The 19299-nt window shown below is 37.7% G+C and overlaps 1 pseudogene across 1 annotated transcript; it reads left to right on the forward strand.

Annotated features, from left to right (window-relative positions):
• The first annotated feature begins 2287 nt into the window (after positions 1-2287).
• On the forward strand, positions 2288-2822 carry LOC308520823 (protein SPO16 homolog; annotated as a pseudogene). Its single transcript has one exon. The product of its transcript is annotated as a protein SPO16 homolog (transcript).
• Positions 2823-19299: the final 16477 nt, after the last annotated feature.

Raw genomic sequence — 19299 nt, forward strand, 5'->3', positions numbered from 1 at the left:
GACCGTTGGAGGGCCGGACTATAGTTTAAAAAAAAAACTATGAACAAATTCCTATGCACACTGCACATATCTTATTTTGAAGTAAAAAAACAAAATGGGAACAAATACAATATTTGTATTTGCATGTGGCCCACAGGCTGTAGTTTGAGGACCCCTGGGCTAAAATCTGTGGCATTACAAATTAAAGTTTTATTTTGATATGAGTAAATATTTTAAAAGGAAAAGAGAAAACAATAAAGCCGATTTTTTTCCTCCTATGTAATAGGTTTTCCATACTACGGTTCATATTTTTGCAAATTTAAAAACTGTTTTTCTAATATACAAATTTCTGCTCAAATTTAATAATGACAAATCATCTTATTTCCTACCAGACAGTCGTTTGCTGTTAAAATAATGGACTTTGAAGTTCAATCATTAAAACATGTGAAAATATTTATATATGTGCAACTTAGTAAAAATATTTTCTCAACACTGCTTAACAAAAAACTTTTAATCTCTGCTTTATTTTTATATGATTATAACATTTCAGTTGTCTCTTAAGAGATAGTTTAAGCTTCCAACTTATAATATTGGTTACGTCAAGCAAAAATCTGAGGTAGTTTAGTGGTTTCAGATTATTTAATCAAAGCAGACTACTAAGTATTTGTTTATGATTTTTTGGTCATGTTTTTACTATAGCTTCAGTTATTTTTAAGTAATTATGAAGTGTTATAGTATGAATGGAAAAAGTCACATTTTTATCTCAAGTAGAAGTTTTTAAATCCCCTAGTAATCTTTTTGTTGTTGTTACTCCTCACTTGAGGATATTTTTTCTCATTGACTTTTTTTTTTTCTTTTTAGAGAGAGTGGAAGGCAATGGGGGAAAGAGAGGAGGGAGCGGAGGGAGGAGAGAGGGGGAAAGAGGAGAGAGAGAGAGAGAGAGAGAGAGAGAGAGAGAGAGAGAGAGAGAGAAACATCCATTGGTTGCCTCCCACACGCGCCCTGACTGGGGCTGGGGATCAAACCTGTGACCCAGGTATGTGCCCTTGACCAGGAATCAAACCATGACTCTTTAGTAGGCAGGCCAACACTCTAACCACCAAGTAACACTGGTCAGGGCATCTAATAATCTTGATTTGACTGGAAAGTCAACAGAGATGGTTCATTAGAATCCCATTTTTTGTATCATCTGTTGCTTAGGGTCTATCACTTTGCTTATTTATTAAACATTCTGGAATGTCCATGAGGGGACAGATACTATGTTAGATGGTAGGCTTGCTTGTTCCTAAGAAATTGAGACTAAATTACAGCAATGCCATATTGTAACTGTTATAGTAAGTAACTGCAAAGGATATTGTTGGAGTTGAGGGGGAGACAGAATAAGGGTATTAGTGCTATCTGGGTATAGAGGTAAGGACACACTTCTAAGAAAAGGTGACATAATCTGATATTTGGAAGGTGAGGAATGATTTCTGTTATGGCCAAAGGCCAAACGCAGGTCAATTATTTCCATGCTAGAAGAAGCGTTTACACATTTACACAAGTACTTTGTTTTGATTCCTCTAGATTCCTCTTGATTAGTCTTCCTGCCTATGTTTGATTATATAAGTAACTAATTTCAAAATTGTATTTATCATCTATCCCGATGTTTCTCAAATTTTGTTGCATCAAGGTTACTTGGATGGATTATTAAAACATAGATTTCTGGGCCCCACCCTCAAGTTTCTGATTCAGTGGGTATGGGGTAGATATAGACAATTGTGTCTCTAAGTTCCCAGGTAATGCTGTTGCTACTGCTCCACAGACCATATGTGGATGATAATTGGAATCAACTGGGCATGTTTTAAAAATATGGACGCTATTCCCAGAGATTCAAATTTGGTTGAACTTGGTTAGGAACAAGGAATCTGTGTTTTTAGTATATTTCCCTAGTTGATTCTAATTATCAATAAAGTTGGGATTCACAGACGTAGTCCATGGTCTTTTATTTCACAAATGATAAAATTGAGATGTGGAAAAGTTATGAAGCTTGGGAGTCACTGAGCTGGCACCAAGGACCTGCTGATCAGATTGTGGCACCATCAGGAGTTGGGTTGGTCAGATAGATGGCTGAAAGCACTGGAAAGGAAAAATCGAAATGACCCTAGCCGTTTGCTCAGTGGTTAGAGTGTCAGCCCTTGAACAGAAGAGTCTTGAGTTCAATTCTAGTCAAGGGCATGCACCTCAGTTGCAGGCACGTGAGGGAGGTAACCAATCAACATGTCTCTCTCACATCAATGTCTCTCTCTTTCCCTCTTCTTAAAAATCAATGGAAAAATATCCTTGGGTGAGGATTAACAACAATAAAAAAGGGACAACCACCATTATTATTAGTGCATCTCTTAAGAGTTGTGAAGTTGCAACTGCCCTAGAAAATTGAAGCTGCAGATTCAGTTATTCAGATTCAGTGGAAAGTGGATCAATGATATTTTCTCATACTGGATTTGCATTTTTATTGATGGATGTCAATTAAAAAATATTTCTAGCCAAAATTGAAAAGTTTATCAGCATTCACCAAAATAGTTTTTTGTTCTGCCTCCTGCCCTCCATGGGCTCCAGGAGTGGAAACTGATGTTCAGGATTCAGCAGAGATTTGTGGGTATTAAGTTATGGATACTTCCAGTATACAGCACAGTCAGTGCTATTAATGGCTAATGTGTACTTTAGCCAAGATCACCTTCAACCCATATATAGATAACTTCTGCTACAGAATGATAACAACTAAAGCTTATATCATTGAGCAAAGCCCTGTTTGGAAAATACTTTAAAAGAGAAAACTCAGTGATTCATTTAACCCCAATTAGAGTGAAATTAAAAGTGAAAAAGGAAGAAAAGTTATGAGAAGTCATCAAAATTATACAACTAAATAGGAGTTGAGCAAAGCTGTCTTTTCCAATGTACCTAATTTTTCCCTTTCAAAAAACCATACTACTCTTTTATTCTCTACTGAATCAAGTCAGCTGTGACATTCAATGTTTTCCAAAATGTCTTCCTTATAACACATTGTTCCAATAATTAGTCTTGGATACAATTAAGCCAGCCCAAACCAATGAAACATGAAAAATATCTACTACTGTCTATGGGAGGAGGTGGGTGGATTCAGATTAGAATAACACTCACTCCCCTCTTTCAAGGAACTTCCAGACAAGTAGCAAACATCACATTCCCAAACATGCACAAATATACATTCCCACATGGTATTAAAAGTAATTTATAGTAAGTGCTATTGAAGAAGTACAATGTATCAGATGAGCTGTAGCATGGTGAAACAGATATTTATATAGACCTATTTTCCAGACACTGTGCTAGTTTTGTAGAGATGCAAAACGTATTAAGACTTAGTTTTCTATCTAGGGAAATCATAATAAAACTATGCAAAAATACAACTGACTCTATACTGTAACATAACTAATCTATAGAAATGGCATGAGTAAAATGCTATCAGAAGATAAAATGATTGAATCAGCTGGGATTTGTGGAAATGTTTACAGAAAAAGTGGTAGGAGAGGAAGTTACACACTTATAAGTGGGTTTCGTTCAGATCTCGGTACTCATCCGTTAGTGTCTCCGCTTGATTAGTCTCTACTTTGCCAGGTGAAGGAGAGGGCAGAGCAAAAAAACCAAGATGGACCTGCAATGCCGAAACCGGTTTGGCTCAGTGGATAGAGCGTCGGCCTGCGGACTGAAGGGTCCCAGGTTCGATTCCGGTCAGGGACATGTACCTTGGTTGCGGGCACATCCCCAGTGGGAGATGTGCAGGAGGCGGCTGATCGATGTTTCTCGCTCATCGATGTTTCTAACTCTCTATCTCTCTCCCTTCCTCTCTGTGAAAAATCAATAAAATATATATATATATTTTTTTAAAAAAAGATGGACCTACAACATGGACTTTTAAAAAATAGGTAATGAACCAACAGGGTTAGAACACAAAGCATGTGGAATCAGAATGGTATTCATGAAGGTGAATTTGAGCTGAGCTTTAGGGATGCATAGAATTTGGCAAATAATACTAACATTTGCACACATTACTAATTATACACTTTTTAGAAATGTTCACCCTTTATATCCAATTTACAGAAAATTTTACCCATCCCCCAGATTCAAATTAAGATCCTTAAAAGTTCCTACATTGTTGTTTGTTAACCCTGTCTGAGCATCACAGTTGTCTGCTGCTTAAAAAAAATATAGAAGCTCTGGCCCCACTTAAGAGATTGTGATTCTGGAGATTTCTGTTAAAGATGCCTGATGTCAGGATCCTGGGATTGCTAATTGGCAGTTTTTCATACCTCATTCTGGTCTGAACCACTGGCCTGCTGAGTGACAAAACCTAGGATGGGTTAAATATATAATTGTGAAATTGAATGCTTCTTTGCAACCTAAATACTTTCCTACGTAAACATTTTGCAGATAAGGAAATTCAATCTACCTATCCTGTCATGTTCATACACACGCATCATCAAAAAGTGCCATCCCACTGTCCTGTTTAGAGTCTAACAAAACAGAATTCTAAGTGTACATGGTTTTAAAGTCAATATTATTCATTTCATAGCTTTGGGTGAATTTTAACCCATCAACCAAATTGAATCAAATTGTTTAAATTGCATACACAATACAGAAAACCTCAGGACATAAAAATGTATAATTGACCCATATTGGATACTGAAGAATTATTGAGTATTGCTGCATTTCTAAATTCTGTGCCTCAACACTCATTCACCTTAGTCATAGAATTTTGTATGAGTGGATAATGTGGTTAGAGCAGTTGCTAATGACTTGTTTTTCTTTGACCACTTAGTAAACATTTTTAATAAATAAAGTTTGAGTTATTTGTACTAGTATGTTGTCACGGGTCATAATGAGTGCATTGTTTCAAAATATAAATAAAACACTTTTATTTCTGAGACATAATGTTCTAAAAAGTCACATCCCATAACTGTCTATTTAATTAGCTCTTGCTGGATTGGGATTTTATTTTTAGGCATTCCATTAGCTCAGCACTCAAGGTCAAAATGGATATGACTAAGAAAAATTGTGTTTTCTCATGGACAAACAATATGACCTTGGGAAGCAAAGCAAAACATATTCATAATGCAATGTCATTTCTAAATATTTTATAATTAATTTTTTTCTGAGTACTACATAAACTATACTCCCTTCCCCTCCAGTCCTTTAATGATAGGAAATTTAAGCATACATGATACACAGGGACTAATATTTTGGTACTTATGTAAAAATAGTAGAGTATAAATGCTATTCCAAAGTATAGTGTTTACAATCTGTGTCATCTGTGGGAATCACTTCCCCTCTGCTATAATATGTACCTTTTCATCTTACTATATGAGACACACACACACACACACACATATATATATTTATACATATATATGTATAAATATATATATATATATATGATATCATATTTCAGTGTCATGGTTTAAGAAATGAGATTTAGTATGGCAGATAAACATAGTTAGAAATTGATAGGACCCAAGGTGTTTTATAAAGTGATAATAATCCTATATAATAAAGGTGTAATATGCAAATGGTCGTTAGGTAACAACTGGATCACGGATCAGCAGAAGGGTGGGGCAGGGAGCTATAAGTGGGCAGCGGCAGCAGAGAGCTGCAGGAGGAGGTAGGGCAGCAAGCTACGATGGGGGCTGGGGGGAAGCAGGGAGCTACAAGAGGGCAGGGCAGCGGGCATAGAGTTACAGTAGGGCAGCAGTGAGCTACTGGCGCACGGATTCGTGTGCAGGGCTACTAGTAGGTAATATTGTTATATGTAAACCTGAAATACTATTTGATACATGTGTAGTGGTGAGAATTGAAAAATAATGAAAGTATTCTATTCTGACTCAATTCAGGTGATTTATTAATTTGATACTTGTCACTACTCTAAAGTATTCATTATTATCTCTAACTTACAAATGAGGAACTTGAGGTAGAAAGTTTAACCAATTAAACTCATAGCTGAATAAGTGACAGGACTGGTATTTGAAAGTAGATACTACAATTTCTGATCTTAATCACAATACTACACTGAGAGACAAATTTTCATATAACTCTCATTATGACTCAGGCTGGGAGTAAGAAAGTCCCTTGTAAGATGAAGGGGTAAATTCTACAGCTATGTAGTGTGGAAAAATTATTTTGATAATTTGCCTGCTACATGAGAAAGTTTATTTGCTAAAGTAGAACAAATGTATTTAAATTCAAAAGAAATAAAATATATTGCCTTTGAATTTTTAACATAGTGGAAATAATATTGAGCTTAGAATCAAGAATTCTCATTATCTCTATCTTAGTGTAGATCCAAGGTTCTCTAACGGTATATGCAATGACCCTGGGACTTGGGCAGTGAACTCACAGAGCTACTGTGAGATAGTTTAACATTTTTTGAGAGAAATACAGTGACATGTGTTGCACGTTGCATAAGCTAGGTCAAGGTAGTTCACAATTTTGGCATTATGTCATACTATATTCCCTTCAATGACATCATATTTTTGTGAAGCTGAGGTTTCAACAGTTACTATGATAAAATAACTAGCATGTGAAAATCAATGTGGAGCAGAAAATGAGGATGACAGTATGCAACCTGAGTCCAAGGTTTGAGAAATTTTGCATTGCTTAGCTGGAGCTTATAACTCATTAATAAGTGATTATGGTTAAGAATGAAGTGAAGATGGTACTTTTTCTTTCAATTAACATGTATGATTTTTTTAAAAAATGGCTTCTGAATTGTCAGAGCAAAAATAATTTAAGTTGCTTTGCTGTAACTACTTAATAAAAGGAACTGTTTGGTGTTTATTTTGTAATAGGAGCATCATGAAAAACTTACTGAGGACCTAAGGGCTCTGAAATGAGAACGTTTAGGCAGAAGTTTGCTTTTGGATATAGTGAAGTTTTTTTAAATTTGTTTTTTATTGATTTTTTAGAGCAGGGGTGGGAAAGTTTGGCCTGTAGGCTGTATAAGGCCCAAGAAATCATTTGGTCTGGCCCTGCCAAGGCATTAGGGGTGAGTTAATTAAAATTTTTGACCAAATATAGCAGGCGAATTTTCAAGTTGATAATTTTGTATGGGCTGCAAATGATGTTATAAATATTCAAATGGCCCTTGGCATAAAAAAATTTCCCCACTCCTATTTTAGAGAGAGAGAGATGAGAGAGAGAGAGAGAGAGAGAGAGAGAGAGAGAGAGAGAGAGAAGAAGAAGAAGAAGAAGAAGAAGAAGAAGAAGAAGAAGAAGAAGAAAAAGAAGAAAAAGAAGAAGAAGAAGGGAGAGAGAAACATCATTGATGAGAGAGAAATACCTATTGGCTGCCTCTCCTGTACCTCCTACTGGGGATCAAGCCAACAACTCTGGGCATATGCCCTGACTGGGAATTGAACTGGCCACCTCTCAGTGCCTGGATAATGCTCAACCACTGAGCCACATGGGCAGTTTGCTAATATATTTTAAATAAAATCTTTTAAAACAAATTAACTGTTAGATATAAATGAGTTAGTCATTTTGTAAATATATCTCACTATATCTTTCATCTATAAAGCTTATGGGGTTTTTTTGGTTCTTTGTTTGTTTTTTTGGCATTCAGGTGTTTTCTCTACTTGTTAACACATTGAAGAAAATTCCCAGAGTAAGTGAAAATCTGTACTTTGTAAATATTGGAAAATCTAGTGTCTGCACTACCTAAGAAAATATTGTCACATGAAAATTTCAAATCAAAACCAGTGGCCACTGTTTTCAATAAAAGCTCTGGCTGATAACCATACCACAATTGCATTCTTTTATATTGCCAACTCACATGAGGAAATGCTCATTTAGAAAATCTTTGAATATATGTTTATAAAAAATAGTACTTGTTACATGGAACAGCATTAGATTCTTATTAGGCATCTATCAAATAATTGCTTCTTTCTTTGAGGTACAAAAGGTTTTTATTTATTTGATTTGTTTTTGGGGGTGTTTTTGGCTAAAATTATAGGCCAAAAATAGGTGTCATGTTACATCCAGATGATTAACTCATTTGATTTTATTGGCGAAGCCTAAAAGAAAGAAAATTTCAAAATATTTGTGAGATATTTGTACTCTTGGATTAATGAATTAGAAATACAGAAAGAAATCTTTTCTTTTGGACAATTTCATAGTGACAGAATGACTCTGTGAAAGGAGTGTGAGCTCTTGCATAGTACATGATTAATGGGTGTTTGCTGAATTAAAGCAACCCAAAAAGAAGTCTCCAAAATTGTCACTCATTGGTTTAATTCTAGAGTAAAGTGCATACATGGAGACAAATAAAAAATGGTTCATCATTGAGTAGTCTGAATAAACTGTGTGGAATATTAAAAATATATTAGTTTACTTCCTTTCTTAATAGCAATAGAGATTTCCTCAATGAATAGATATACATTATTTAGCCTGAATAAAGAAGGAAATCCTGCCATTTGTGACAAATGGATGAAACTGGAGGACATTACGTTAAGCGAAATGTGGCAGACATAGAAGGACAAATACTACCTGATACTGCTTATAGGAGAAATCTAAAATAACCAAACCCATAGAAGCAGAGAGTGGTTGCCAGGGGCTGGAGGAATGGGGAGGTAGTAAAGGGTACAAAGTTCTAGTTATACAAGATAAGCAAGTCCTAGAGATCTACTATAGAGCATAGTGCCTGTAATTAACAATGTTGTATTGTATATTTAAAATTTTGTTAAGAGAATAGATTTTATGTGCGTTCTTATTACAAAATAAGCAATAAAGATGGTAGGAGGAAACTTTAGAATTGATCAATATATTTATGGCATGATAGTAGTTTCACAGGGGTACACTTATCTCTAAACTCATTAAGTTGTATACATTAAATATATACAGCTTAGATACGTTATAGGGCCTTGGTTGGATCGCTACAAGGGTACCCATCTTAGAGATAGTCAACAATTGTTGTTTTGTTTGTTTTTTTACAAATGAACTGAAGTAACAGTTCTGTCCAGGTGTTTGTATACATTTGTTTCAAATACTTACTATTGCCATAAATTAATTTAAGTGTATTAGTTTTCTATTGATGCTCTAACAAATTATTGCAAATTTAGTGGCCTAAACAATACAAATTTATCTTACAGTTAAGTAGATCAAAATTCTCAGTGGGTAAAAACCAAGGTGTTAGCAGAGCGTGTTTCTGAGGCTCTAGGGAGAATCCATTTCCTTGCTTTTTCTAGCTTCCAGGGCTGTTCTCATTCCTTGGCTGTGGTCCTCTTCCATCTTAGAAGCCAGCAATCACCTCACTCTGACCTCCGCTTCCATAATCACATCTTCTCTGATTCTCCTGCCTCCTCCTTTCCCTTGTAAGTACTCCTGTGATTACACCTCCCAACCAGACCTACAAAGTTGCTTTTTCCAGGTAAGGTGACATCTTTGGGGGTGGGAGTGGTATTATTCTGCTTGTTATATTAAGGCATACCTTGCTTTATTCTATGAATACTCTATGAAGGCTTTAAGTTTACTACATTAATCCCCTCTATTTGACACATTGAATGCAAGCTTACATTTGGTAGAATGATTATAAATTGTACACTAATTAGATGCTACCACATACTTCTTTAAGTGTAGTTATAAGTTACAGCAAGAAAGTGAAATGATGAGACATGTAGTATAAAAGATTTCTACACTTTGAAAATAGTTTTGAAGTCCAAAGTATGTATTAGGTTTGTGTTTACCTGAACACATGGTTCTTATCACATTACTTTGAGAAAACATTTAATACCAAATTTTTTTATGTGAGTACTAAAGAGAAACAAGAAATGGACACTTCAGGAAAGATTGGGCAGGCCATGTGATTATCACCTTATTTTTTTAGTGAGGAAGCAGTGAAATTATGTTTTAATTAGAATCCTCTATATATACTTTCTAGTTAGTTGTGAATGGAAACATATGGTAAAAATTATTGTTCACATTATAATGCATGAATTTACTTATTCTTAATAGAGCTTTTCTTTATTAGTTTAAAGAATAGCTTAAATTATTGTTATGTATGTAGTTAAGACATATATATATAAATTATTTTATTTTATTTTTATTTTTTTTGTTGGTTGGTTCTATTTCTGGAATCAAGTTCTAGTACCCAGAGTGGGAAAAAATAGGTAAACCCTAATCTTTAATAACTTTATTTTTATAGGTTAGTTATTACAGAGCTCTATATTTAAACTTTGTTTTTTACTTGAAATAATAAGATAATAGATTGGCAAACAAGATTAATACTATTTTGGGCAGTTGAAAGAATGCAGGGAAAAAGAGTGGAGAATGAGGGAACTGTATTGAACAGAGATTAGATAAGTCAGACACAAGTCTGGTGTGAAAATTCTAGGCTGAAAGGAAGAGCAGATGTACAGACCTTGCTTACAGCCAGGCTCACTTGAGGAATGAGAAAGTCATTGTGGCTGGAGTGAAGCAGACAGTGGAGGAGATGACCTTGAAGAGTTTGTAGGGCCAGATGATGCAGTGCTTTGTGGGCTGGAAAGTTAGCAAGTTTGGATTTTATTCCTAGTGTGATGAGACTATACAGAACAGTAACAGAGGTAAAAGCAACAGATTAATGACTACAAATCTACAGGTCTCTTTTTATTTGACTTCCTCTTTTCCTGTTCCCCATCAGGGCACCTATCACTCTGACTTCTGATTATTTATTTCATGGCCTAATACGAAGTGTGACGTCCTTGAATTTTCATATTGCTCATCACTGTATCCCCGGTGGCCAGGACGTAGTTTGAACTGTGGTAGTTTTTTAGTAATTTGTTGTTTTCTGAAGGTCTGGGTAGGGAGGACTTGTTGGTTGATGAGTTCAAGGAGAAGATACAAAAGGAAAACTCCAAGATAACCGGTATTATTTTCCTTCTGAGAAAATGGATAAAAGTAACACAGTAAACCACAACTGAAAAAATAAAGTCAGAGAGATAAATTCAGTTTGGAAAGAAACAAAAAAATGATTTTAGCTTGAAATACTAGTATATTAAGATAAGGACAAAACAAAACATTCAAGGGAGAAGTGTTCTGTGGTAATTTGGAGAGGAGAGACTCCTGTAGTGAATATTATTCCCACAGAACATCAGTTCCATGTGATTCAGTAGGTGTTCTGCCAAAGAGTCACTTTTTCTAGCCCTTTCATGGCCTCAGTACCGCCCCGGGTCTTCATGTCAGTCTATATTAGCTGTTTTCACAGCCAATTTTGTTCATTATAATGATGATTTATTATAATAACTATCTCAAATTTTACACATTTCATATTTATTTTAGTTAATTGTGTGTATTTAAATTTTTAGCATGTTCCTTTAATTAATGTTCTAATTTTATTTATTCATATATTATCTGTGCTCTTGTCCTAGAAAAAGTAAACATTGCATGTAGGTAGGTAGGTGTATGACAGGTATTTGAGAGGAATACATTAGAAATTACCATGCCCTAAAAAACAGGGCTTTGATATGTGGAGTCACCCATTCCTGCTATTATCAGTTGCCTTTATGTAGCTCTCTTAGCCCTCTAGTTCCAGTACTCATAAAAATAAATATGAATTGTCATAACAGTGCTGTCTTTTTATATCTCACATAAATAATAAATAATAATACTGGGCATTATGGTCTGAATTGTGCCCTTCCTCCCCAAAGTTATATGTTGAAAACTTAATCCCCAGTGTGACTGGATTGGGAGACTGGACTTTGTAGGAAATAATTAAAGTTAAATAAGGTCGCCCAGGCCAGTGTGGCTCAGTTAGTTGGAGCATCATTCTGCACCAAAAGGTTGCAGGTTCAATTCCCAGTCAGGGCACATGCCTGGGTTGTGGGTTTGATCCCCAGTAGGGAACGTGTGTGGAAGGCAACTGATCTATGTCTCTTTCTCACATTGATAGTTTTCTCTTTTCCCTGGCTTCCTCCCTCCCTCTCTAAAATCAATTATAAATAAATAAATAACGTTAAATGAGGTCATAAGGTGGGACCTAACCCCATATGATTGATGTCTTTATAAGAAGGGAAAGAGACACCAGGGATACATGTGCACAGAACTGAGGTCATTTGAAAACAAAAAGAGAAGATGGCCATTAGAAAGCCACGGAGAATGGCCTTAAGAGAAAAAAATTTGCTACACAGTTCTTGATATTTTATTATAACTTCCCTAGTAGACTAATGCACCAGGTTCAAACCTCCCACTGCTCTATATCAAGCTTGCTGGGCACACAGAGCTTCCTCTCCTAAACCAATGGGCAGAGCTAGACACATGGCTTGCCTGACATGAGGGGACCAGGGCATGTAGTGTGTCCAGAGGAAAGCATAATGGGGTATTGGGTGGTACTAGTGATGTGTACCACATGCCCAGCTGTTGGTTATTTCTCTTAATGAATTACATTTCTTTCTCGTTCTCTTCATATTGCCTCTCTAAGACTTGGTGCTCCATTGACTTGCATCCACATTTAATTTCACTCTTTCCACTGATAAAATTGATCATGCTGGCTATTCAAAACTATTGTTAGGTGACTTGCTCTAGGAAGCCTTTTTCTCATCACAAAATATTTCATATTCAGAATATTAAAATTAAAATTGCTGTAAGAACTTATGCTTAAGTAATAAATCTGCAGAGAGCTTAATTAATGAAGTTATAGAGAGCTTTAAATATATATAATCTGACAACTGAGAAAACCTAAAAGCAAAGACATTCTAGTAGTAACAAGCATATCTAGTGGCCAGTCTTAGTTTCCAGTATCATTCTCTGATAAAAGGAACCAGGGCTCCAGGGAGAAATAGCTGATTCTAGGACTGGGCCAGAAAGTATACAACATGAGCCTGAAGCAACTAACATGAAAGAAAGAAAGACATCCACAATAATGTGGATGATGGGAGCATGTCAAAACATAGGAGCCAGGTGAAAGAGCTATCAATGGCCAAAACTAGAGCAGCTTGAGCAACAAAGTAAATAAAGTAGTATTAGATTGCAGTAAGTCCTCACTTAATATTGTCAACAGGTTCTTGGAATTGCAGCAAATAACTTTTAATGAAAACAATTTACCACTGGCTAATTGATATAAACAAGAGTTAAGTTTCTAGGGCATCTCATCAACATTGTAATGAAACTAGGGGCCCAGTGCATGAATTCATGCACCTTGAAAGGAACTGTGGCAGCAAAGCTGCAGTAGGCACAGTGGTGGATCTTGGCCCATCCTTCACAACCCCGCCTGGCCCCTCCCACCACGGCCCCCAGTCCCCTGTCTGCCGGCAGCCCTGCTCCTGCAGCCACTGCTCCCACGCGTTGACAGCACTGGCCCTGCTAGCACCTGCTGATGGTGCAGAGCGATTGGGGCTGGCGCCAGCAGCAGATGCGAGCGGAGCCAGTTCCGTCAGTGGGTGCAAGCAGTGGCTGCTGTCCCGATTGCCCCTCAGGAGAAGGAGGAGGTGGAGAAGCCCTCAGGGGTGGTCAGGGCCGGCAGCTACCACTCACACCCTCCGATGGTGCTGAGCGATCAGGGCTGGTAGCGGGTGCAAGCGGCAGCTCTGGTGCTGGCTGCGGGTGCGAGCGGGGCTGGCGCTGTTAGTGGGTGGAAGTAGGGCCATTGCCAGCAGCATGTATGAGAAGCGGCTGTCAGCCCTGATCGCCCCTCAGGAGCAGGGTGAGGTGGAGAAGACCTGAGGGACGATCAGGGCTGGCAGCCGCCGCTTGCACCCACTCACAGCTCTGAACGATCGGGATTAGCAGTGGGTGTGAGCAGGGCCGGTGCCAGCAGCAGGTGTAAGTGGTGGGCAGGATCATGGCATGGGGGAGCAAAGAATTTTCAGTAACCACCAGAGGCTCGCCCCAGTGACAGCAACTGGAGCCCCACCTTGGTCTGGCACCCCCGCTCACCTGCTCCACCATCCTGCCATGGCTGACACTGCCATGTTCCATGCTCTGCCTCATGCTGCCAATGCCATTTATGTTCTGTGCGCACCTTGTGGGCAGCACACGTCATAGCAACTGGTTGTTTGGTTGTTCTGCCATTCAGTCTATTTGCATGTTAAGGTTTTATATATATAGATGACATTAAACAAAATGTTATTTGAGGACCTGTTATATAATCCAAAATATAAAGTGAATATCCACAAGTCCATACAGATATAAATAAATAATTAAATAAATTACTACATGCAGAAGAAGAGAAAAATCTCTTAAGCAAAAGAATTCCAAATAAATTATGTAGATATTCTTCCATAAGGGAGGGGGAGCATAACTAAGTTCCCACTTAAGTATGGGGTGTACAAAATGATTTTATTACACAAAATACAACATAGAAATGGGGGGGGGAAAGAGTAGAGAAACCTCACAGGTGATCAAGGTCAAATTCAGTGGTCACAATTATGTTGATAGTATGTAGCTCTGATATGATGTGATGAAATGGCACTCTACCTCTGTGATATTCCTCCCAAACCCATAACTCCAGGATAATTGTGAAAAAATAAAACAAAACAAAAAACACAAAACACAATTTATATAAAGAGGAATTCTATAAAAACCTGACCAGTATTCCTTAAAGCTGTCAAAGTCATCAAAAACAAGGCAGTTCTGCCCAGCCAGCATGGCTCAGTGGTTGAGCGTTGACCTATGAACTGGGAGTTTGTGGTTAAATTCCTGGTCAGGGCACATGCCCGGGTGTCGGTCTTGATCTCCAGTGTGGGGCAGGCAGGAGGCAGCCAATCAATGACTCGCTCTCATCATTGATGTTTCTGTCTCTCTCTCCCTCTTTTTTCTCTCTGAAATCAATAAAAATATTTTAAAAACACACACACATAAACAAACAAAACAAAACAAAACAAAAACACAAGGCAATTCTGAGAAATTGTCAAAGCCAAGATGAGCCAAAGAAAGCATGACAACTAAATGTAATGTGGTACACTGATGGGATCCTGGAACAGAGAAAGGAGGACATTGCATATAAATTAAGTAAACCTGAATAAAATATGGACTTTAGTTTGTAATAATATAGTAACTTTGGTTTATTAATTGTAAAAATGCAGTATACAGTAAGATGTTAATAATGGGGAAGCTATACTAGTTTTACTGTCTGTATACATTTCTGTAAATCTAAAATTATTCTTTAAAAAGTATATTAATAATAAAAATGATTGGGGGAACAATATTTCAACTGCTGATTATATCCTGTGTCCTAGGACCATATCTGGAGCTTTGCTAACCTTAGCTCAGGAAAACATCTGCCCACTCTAAGTGAATACAATATTCCAGAATGTTGCTAGAGGAGACTTTTATGTTAGAAAACAAAATCCCATATGTACAAAGCTTTAGAACTCTTTTTTTTTTCTTGCCATACGGCAAACTGATGTTGGCATAGATAAAAATGGGCAAAATCATTTAATCATATTTAATGTTAGAACTATTATTTTTAATTACCTGGCATATGTCAGAGGAACATTTTTCTTCTGAGGCTGATTTAGCAAACTTCAAAATGAACATGGTGTGGCATGGCAATCATATTATTTCTGCCAGGGTGCATGCACATTTTTTGATATCTGGTCTCAATTTGACATTCGTTTGAACTTAGTATATACCCTATGTGCCATCAGTTGACATCATAACTTCAGGAGATCTGATACTCAGTTTGGCAGTGTTTTTACTATATCTCACTCATCAAAAAAATCTTGACTAGAATAAATGTACTTCTTGGGACCATTGTGGGGTATTGTGTAAATTAAAGAGGAAAATAAAAACACCTGGATAAATTATCTATGAGCAGAATCTACTAATGTTGAATAGCAGCGTTCTTCAGTGTCTCTCATAACACCAGTTCCATGTGATTTAATATGTATTCTGTCAAAAACTGTGGTAATATAAAGCTGGTTTAACTAAATTAAGTGGGAGATTTTCATAATATCCTGATCCATTATGTGATTCCTCAGTTTGTATAGTTTCCCAAGTTTTTTTGGCTACAAAACCCATTTTCAAAGAAAACATTATTCAAAGAAAACAAGCTTCTATGGAGCTCTAATTGGGAAACATTGGTCTAGGACTCTAGGTCAATGTCTCAAAGACTGGTCTTGTGATCAGCATCATCAGCATCAATCAGGATATTGTCAAAAATGCCAATTCTTGTGCAGGACCTTAGACCTCCTGAATCAGAAGGCCAGTGATCTGTTTTTTTAATGAGCGTTTCAGGTGCTTCTGATGTATGCTAAAATTTGAGCACCATTAATCAAGGAGAAACATTTTGAACTTAGAGACCAATTTTGTTGATTGCTTAATATCTTTACTATAGTTCTCTTTCAAAAGATTGATATCTTAAACTAGGCTTAAAGCCATTACTTCATCTTGACTTCAAAGGAGCTATATGAGTAGTTAGTAATCAGAATTGGATCAGTGGAATATATTGATTAAGAAATCTGAGTTGAACCAAAAGAGTTCTTTGATACTATATAAGTATCTGATTTCTGTTTATTTTTATTGATTTCTATTTTATACCACTGTGGCCAGAAAAGACACTTGGTATAATTTCAATCTTTAAAATTTGTTAAGACATGTTTTGTAACATAATATATGATTTATTTTGGTGAATTTTTGTATGTGCTCTTGAGAATAGTGTGTACTCTGCTGCTCTTTGGTACAATGTTCTGTACATATTGATTAAGTCTGTCTCATCTGTGTACTTCAAGTCCAATATTTTGATTTGATTTTCTGTCTGGATAATCAAGCCATTATTAAAAGGAGGATATTGAGGTCTCTATTATTATTATTATTATTATACTAGAGGCCAGGTGCACAAAAATTCGTGCACTTGGGGGGAGGGGTCCTTCAGCCCAGCCTGTGCCTTCTCACAGTCCAGGACCCCTCAGGGGATGTCCACCTGCTGGCTTAGGCCCACTCTCTGGGGGATCAGGCCTAAGCTGGCAGTCAGACATCCCTCTGGCAGCCTGGGAGCCCTCAGGGGATGTCTGACTGATGCCCATGGAGAGCAGGCCTAAGCCACAGTCAGACATCCTTAGCACTGCCAAGAAGGCAGGAGAGGCTCCCGCCACCACCACTGGGCTCGCAGCCATTAGCCTGGCTTGTGGCTGAGCGGTGTTCCCCCTGTGGGAGCGCACTGACCACCAGGGGGCAGCTCCTGCATTGAGCATCGGCCCCCTGGTGGTCAGTGTGCATTATAGCGACCAGTTGTTCTGCTGTTAGGTTCAATTTGCATATTACCCTTTTATTATATAGGATAGTATTCTCTTAATGATTTGACCTCTTTAATCATTATATAGTAACCTCCTTTGTCTCTTGTTACCATTTTGGCTTAAATTCTATTTTTTCTAATACAAGTATAGCTATCCTGCTTTCTTTTTGTTCCATTTGCATGAAAAACTTTCTTCATCTCTTCACTTTCAGTCAATGTGTGTCCTTAAAGCTGAAGTGAGTCTCTAGTAAGCAGCAGATAGTTAGGTCTTCCATCAGCAGATGAGTGGATTAGAAAACTGTGGTACATCTACACAATGGAATACTACGCTGCGGTAATAAAGAAGAAACTCTTGCCTTTTGCAACAGCATGGATGGAACTGGAGAGCATTATGCTAAGTGAAATAAGCCAGTCAGAGAAAGATAAATACCACATGATCTCACTCATTTGTGGATTATAGAGAACAACATAGACTGATGAAAAGGGACAGATCCAAAGACTGAGAAACAGCGATCAGGCTATCAATCCCCAGAAGGAAAGTAGGGGAGGGTGGGGGTAAGGGGAAGAGATCAACCGAAGGACTTGTATACATGTATATAAGCCAAACCAATGGACATGGACAACAGGGGGATGGGAGCATGAGTGTGCGGGGGCGGGGGAGGGGGAAGGTTGGAGGTTAATGGGGGGGAAGAGGACACATTTGTAATACGTTAATTGCTGGGGCCCAACCCCAGCAGGTCCAGGGGTCCCCAAAGGTGTGGACGGAGTCAGCGAAGAAGGAATGACACGGAGACAGCGTTCAGTTGATCAACAGCCTAGCCAGGATCTCTAGCCAAGTTCTGGTCAGGATCTCCAGTGAAGTTCTGGTTAGGATCTCCAGCCAGGTTCTGTGTCCATGTTCTCTCGCTAGGTTCTCCAGCCAGGTTCTCCAGGTTCTCCAGCCAGGTTCTGTAGCCATGTTCCCTCGCTAGGTTCTCCAGCCAGGTTCTGTCCAGGTTCTCCAGGTTCCCCAGCCAGGTTCGGTCACCAGATTCTATAGCCAGGTTCTTCAGCCAGGTTCTGGCTAGGTTCTCCAGCCAGGTTCAGTCACCAGGTTCTAGTCAGGTTCTCTTGCCATGTTCTATCCAGGTTCTGTAGCCAGGTTCTCTCTCTAGGTTCTTCAGCCAGATTCTGTCTGTAGGTTCTGTGGCCAGTTTCTATCCAGGATCTTTAGCCATGTTCTCTCAGCGAAGTTCTTCTGTCCCTGTGTTCTGTGTGGGTTCTGTGTCTAGGTTCTGTGTCTCTTGGTTCTGTCTTCTCAGTTCTGTCTTGTTACATCTGTATTTATACCAGTTGATTCAATCCTATCAATCTCTATTACAAAGGTTAGGGCGTTTCTTATCTCTATTCCAGGGAGTAAAGATTATGTAGCTTAAGCATGATTGTTTGTAGTTAAAGTGATTAAATACCCGCCTGGCACTTAGTTAAGGAGTTTCATCCCCTCCCTAACTTCAGGGAAAAATCCCTACCTGGGGAAACAACCTTTCTCGGAGAGGTGACCTTGGTTAAAACACACAGCGCTAAGGGGAGCAAACATATTAAGAACAGTATGCTATGTATGCCAGGTCCCTTGAAACATATGCTGTGCAGATGTTTCTATCCTGCAGCGACTGTGTCAAGCAGCAAGGATGGACTGGCTTCCGGCACTTAATAAAAAAATATTTTTTAAAAGAATAAATTTTGTATTTTGCATACTCACAACCATAAAAAAAAATCAGTCAGTCACTTTCTTGAATGAGGAATTTAATCCATTTACATTTACATTAATTATTGATAGCTAAGGACTTACTCTTTCCCATTTTGATTATTATTTTATATTTTGTAGTTCCTTTCTTCCTCTCTTGCTGCCTTCCTTAGTAATTTGCTGATTATTCATTGTGGCATGCTTTGACCTTTTTCTCTTTATGTTACTATTGATTTTTGTATTGTGATTACCATGAGGCATACAAGAAACATATTATAGATATAAAAGTCTGTTTTAAGCTGATAACAACTTAACTCTGTTAGCACACAAAATTTCCTTCTGCCACATTTTATTTTTGATGCCACAGTTTACAAATTTTTATTTT

Source organism: Myotis nattereri (genome assembly GCF_964212035.1).
Source record: "Myotis nattereri genome assembly, chromosome: 6".
In the NCBI taxonomy this organism is placed as follows: domain Eukaryota; kingdom Metazoa; phylum Chordata; class Mammalia; order Chiroptera; family Vespertilionidae; genus Myotis; species Myotis nattereri.